Raw genomic sequence first — 5592 nt, 5'->3', positions numbered from 1 at the left:
TTTTAAATCGCACAACTTTTTAACCAAAGCAAGAAGAGAAAATATGGAGACTCAACCTCCCTTTTATTCTTTCCAAATCAGGAAAGGCGATTAACAACCCTTTTTCTTATGCATGCATTCACCCTACCATGTATACACTTATGCACATATGCACATACATGCATGCATATCCCATATACTATATATATATATACATATATATATATATATAAATATATATATATATATATATAAATATATATATATATACCATACATACATCTAAATATATAACATATGCATTTCATTTTATGCACCTTTTCACATCCTAGCATGATCAAACGTAATAATTTATCATGCTATCACGTAATCATTTAATCAAATAATCACATATTATTTACCTTGGGTGATAACCAGGATCAAGTTATCACATCTTGAGTACAATGTGGAGGATGGATATCAGTATGATCATTCTGAACATCGTACTCATCAACATTAACAGCTCATATTTCCTACTATTATAGCTTGAGTCTTGAACTATTTTGTTCAGAAGTCACAACAATCACTGAAGTACAGGTTCTAAACTGAAATGTTTAGAAGCTAAATCACTGAATTCTGAGTTCTAGTTTGATTTATCTAGAAGTCTGCAACATTGAGAACCAAGTTGTAGACCGAGTTATCAAAAAATCTGCACAAAAATCACTTAGAAACGTTTGGGTCAACATAAAAAAGATTAGTTGATATAGCTTTAACGTGCCATTCATACATTTGCTTTGTGTGAGTCTCTAACAATGATCAATCTTCAATAAAGCTTCATAACAATGGCACATCTGAGTATTTCTTCAAGAACACATACGAGAGAGATGAGAGAGAAAGTCAATATCTAAGATTTGGTCAAACTCATATTACGTAATCAGAATATTACAATGAAGCTCTCTTCTTCAAAATACAAGATAAATACCCTTTATATAGGGTCAAACATTAAAGTTCTAGTCAAAGTCAAACTTACAGAAAAGTCAAACACGATTACGTTTACAATTATAGACAATATTTAACTTTCAAGACGAATAAATTTAATACTGATTTTTAGTTCTAACATTCTCCCCCTCTGTATTCAGACTTGAAATAAATTCCGCGCTTTAAGTCCTGTTTGAACTTTGAAACTTTAAGCACATATGTCATCTTCAAAAACAAACTTCAACTTGAAATCTTCAGGCAATTGTTTGTTGCAAAAGATCTTCTAACATTCTCCCCCTCGAATGTAGAACATCGATGATCTTCTCTTTTGAAAATGTAAAACAGTAATCATCAGAAACAATGTACAAGATGTGATCTTCAAATGATCTTCAGACAACAAACCACAAACTTTCTCTTTGGTAAACTTTTGAAACATTGATCTTCTCATTCAAAAACTCTCAGTCGTTGTAGCATCGGAATAATCTTTTGGAATCATCTCCAGTCGCAATTCTTTTGAGTTTTTTGCCAAATTTGAAGTTACTCCCCCTTGATCTTTTCATCAGAATCCCTTTAAAATGTTCGGAAATGAATATTTCATTCATTATTACATACTCCCCCTTATGAAGAAAAGAGAATCATTCCATCATACACAAGAATGAATGAAATTTTCCACGTAAGCTGTTAGGACCTGTAAATTTAGCTTTGATATTGATCTCTTACTCTGAATGAACTCTTAGGATGATCACAGTGCAGCGTTAACAATTATAAGAACAAAACAGAGTAATTAAACCAAGAACACACAGTTTAATATGAGAAAGAAGATGAACACAGGAGAATAGCTTCAAAGGTTTTCAATTCATTCAATTGAAAATTAGACGATTACAATACGGAAGCACACTGAATACAAAGGCCTAAGCTGCTATTTATACTAGACCCTAACGACCTTACTGACATGATCTAGAAAGTGAAATCATCTAAGCCATCCAAATAAAGTCTATTAAAATCTAGTCACGTGAGAAGCACATACAGCTAACAACCTTTGAAAAATAGTAGAACAGGATCTTCACCGAAGACGAACCCGAAGACCCTCTGTGAGCCATCTCAGAGGCTCTGCTGTAATAGACTTGTAGGTTCTTATTGCCAGAGGACCATTTTCCAGAACCTCTGTGAGAGACATCAAAGGTTCTGTCATTCTTGACTTGCACGATGAAACAGCTTCTGTTGCTGGTCCTCTGTTGTCTTCTGTGGAAGATACCCTTCTATCAACACTTGCATAATACTTTTTCATACTTTTACATTAAGTGAATATTAGAGCTAACAATCTCCCCCTAAGTATGAAAAAGTAAAATTGGACAAAAGAATGCAAGAAATGACTAATTGAAAGAATTACAAGAGGAGATTAAACTCATCCTCTGAAAAGAATTACATAAATTGAAAGAATAGAAAAATTTGTTGCTCAGGCCTATACTATTACGGAAGATTAGTCCATAGCAGATTCTGGATAGTCATCTACGGCAAATTGCATATCTGACTTGATGGTTCTGTAGACCTTGTATATCCACTCTCTGAAGGAGACTTGAACTTTAATTGTTTCCAGAAGACCAGCCACTTCGTCCGCCCTTAGATGCCCTCTGTGCACCTCTGCCACCATTCTGCTAAACACCCACTCTACGGACTCTGTCGAGTACTTGTTCACCTCTGCCGGATCAAAAACCTTAGAATGTCATCCTTGTCCAAGAACACAAACCCAAAGACGGGATTGWGGACAATGGTGTTGGGATGACATCTAAGCAACCAACTTGGCCTGTTCTTTGGAGGGGAAATCTTCAAATCTGTTTGGGCCAACCTCATCGTGATATCGAAGTCCTTCTGGCTGTAGTATTTTACTTGAGCGTGCATTACTTCGATCAGCCTTCTGAGGGAAATCGAATAGCTTGACCTCCTCTCCATGTACTTGTTAAGAATTTTGTGCAAGAAGATAAGATCAAATACACAGAGGTTGTGGAGGTCAGTATCTGTGAAAGTGTATAGGTTGCCGTCATCCCTCTTCACCAAATATTGAGCATAAAGCACGGTCTTCTTCAGCATAGTCCTTGGAGATATGGTTTCAAGAGAAGTTATCACGTGCTCTGAGAAGACCTGCTCGCGTGGCCTTGTGAGTTTTGAGAAGTGAAACTTTGCTGCGGCAGAAGGAATTCCTGTAAGCTCTGTATCGTAAGGGGGCTCTGTGTCCACGGTAGAGTAATGCCACCGCAAAATCTCCTCCACAGTGGTTACAGGCTCTGTTTTTTGCACTTTCTGCGTTGGAATCTTGCTCATAGATTCAAGTATCTCAGAAACCCTCCGCACTATGGTAGATTCTAGTATTCTGGTTTCTTCTTCTTCTAGAATCGACCTCTGGGTGGACCCTTCTGGTAGGATTGGCTTGACAGTTCCTACCAGAGCGTCGAACGTAACCGTGGACGTTTCCTCCTTCGCTATTTTAGAGGAAGAGCCTTCTCCATCTCTGGGGATAGGGGCTCTGCCCTTTCTTGCTTGTGCCTCTACTAAAGATGCCTTTAACGCTCGAACTAGGTCTGGGTCATCATACTCTTCATCATTTTTCTCCTCTGGCATCTCAGAGCTTGACCCCTTCTGTGGCGACTCCTCTATAGCTTTACCCTTGCCTTTCCCCTTAGGCTCTGGAGATTTATCTTTTGAGAACAGGGCAGCTGCAGAGTCCACTATCTTTAGTGGTTTGGCAAAGGTTGTCTTCTTTGGCTCTTCAGCTTTCTTCTCTGTCTTCTTCTCCCCCTCATGACGATCATGGTCATCACCTCCTTGATCGTCATGGATTTTAGTGGCTTCTACTTTGCAAGTAATAAGGGGAGCCTTCTTCAAACGCCTCAGGAGTCTGGTAGCCGCCTTCTCCATCTATTGAATGACCTCCTCAGCAAGCACAGAGGCAGTGCTGATATCCATCTATGTGGCCCACTTTATTTTAGAGATTGTAAAACCCAAAATTTGAGAATAAATAATTTATCTTTATTTACAATTTCTATTTTTAATTATATTAAATAGAAATTTAATAATAAGTCTAAAATCGGGCCAAAAGAGAAAGAAAAGTCAAGCCATGGGCRAAGGTGTAATTTCGCGATAGTTAGAGGGCGGGGTCGGGTGTAAACCGGCCCAAATCAGAAGGACCTGTTGTGTAATTTTGCAACAGACCGCACAAACAGAGGAGGGCCTGTTGTCCTCGTTAGGAAGGGCAGGAAAGGGCGCATGCATGACCTGGCCTCTTTGAGGAAACTGCAACCTGCATGGCKGCAGGCTGTGAAGAGGACAGTCTTGCAGCCTAAAAATCGGGATTTGGCCGATTTGGTCAACTAATAGGCCAAATCGCTTGGGTTTAAATCAAGGATACTGGCCGAGAGTGATTATCTCTTGAGAAGAAGGAATCATGAGCTTGAGAGAAAGAGGAACCAGAGCTCAAGACCAAGCAAGAACACCCCTTGTTTCCTCGACGTTTGGAGGTAAGACCAAATCTTATGTTAATTATGTCTAATGATGCCTTTGGTCATGTATAGAACCCTGGAAGGCTCACAACCAAACCTTGGTTTTAAGGATCGATTCAAGGTTTAGATTTCATATAGTAAGCCCACTGTGTCACACTGTAAAAACCACGTAGAGGCGGGCATACAGAAGCTCTGCATGAGAGCACTGTAACGTGTTAGAAACTCTGCATGAGTTTTGTATTAGGTTGTGAGAGCTCTGTGACGAGCTCTGTACCAGATTATGCCAACAGAGGCTCTGGTTGCGAGAACCAGAGGGCTCTGGAAGGCTCTGGATGAAAAGAGAGAGAGACCAGAGGGGCTCTGGCCCTTAGTATTGAATAATTTTCTAAGTATGGTTAACCAGAGGCTCTATGAAGACCATAAGATCTGGAAGAGAGACGAGAGGGGCTCTGGTCCTGCGTTGAAATATTTTCTAAGTGGCTAAGAACCAGAGGCTCTGGTCATGAAGACCAGAAGCTCTGGAAGAGAGACCAGAGGGGCTCTGGTCCTGAATACAAATATTTTCTAAGTGTGATTTAGAACCAGAGGATCGATGGACGGGCTACTAAATATTTTTTAAGTATGGTATACAACCAGAGGGGCTCTGGTCCTGAAGGACTTAAGAGCCCAGAGGCTCTGTCATTACCACCAGAGGCTCTGGTCGTTCACAGAGGCTCTGGCCTTCTTCCAGAGTCATTTTAAGATATATATGGCTAGACAATACACCTTATGTTGGGACTCACGTTTCTATAATTTTGATTGATGTAAGGAGCATTTAAGCATAGTTGACCAAGGTTGACCCTAGCCAACGTAGTTGACCGTAAGTTGACTTTTATGTAGCCTTTGGGAGAAATTAATCATTATATGCTATATGCTATCATAAATTGTAGGTTACCAGTCAGCAGCGTTAGATAAGCAATCTACATTATCAGGTGAGTCTTCATGAGACTTACACTAGGATGCATACCTACGTATAAACTTATTTGCAAGCATTATATGATTTATATGATGATGGTACAAATGCATGATGTTTCAAGTTACATACATGATATGTTTTACATGTATGACGTTTTTATGATCAGTTGCATGCTATGTGTTTAACCAGTTTTCGAATAACTCTAGC

Source organism: Cynara cardunculus, unplaced genomic scaffold, assembly GCF_001531365.2.
Source record: "Cynara cardunculus var. scolymus isolate 2C unplaced genomic scaffold, CcrdV1 Un_Scaffold_6688, whole genome shotgun sequence".
Taxonomy (NCBI): Eukaryota; Viridiplantae; Streptophyta; class Magnoliopsida; order Asterales; family Asteraceae; genus Cynara; species Cynara cardunculus.
The sequence above is the reverse complement of the archived record's forward strand: the minus strand, read 5'-3'. Positions refer to the sequence as shown.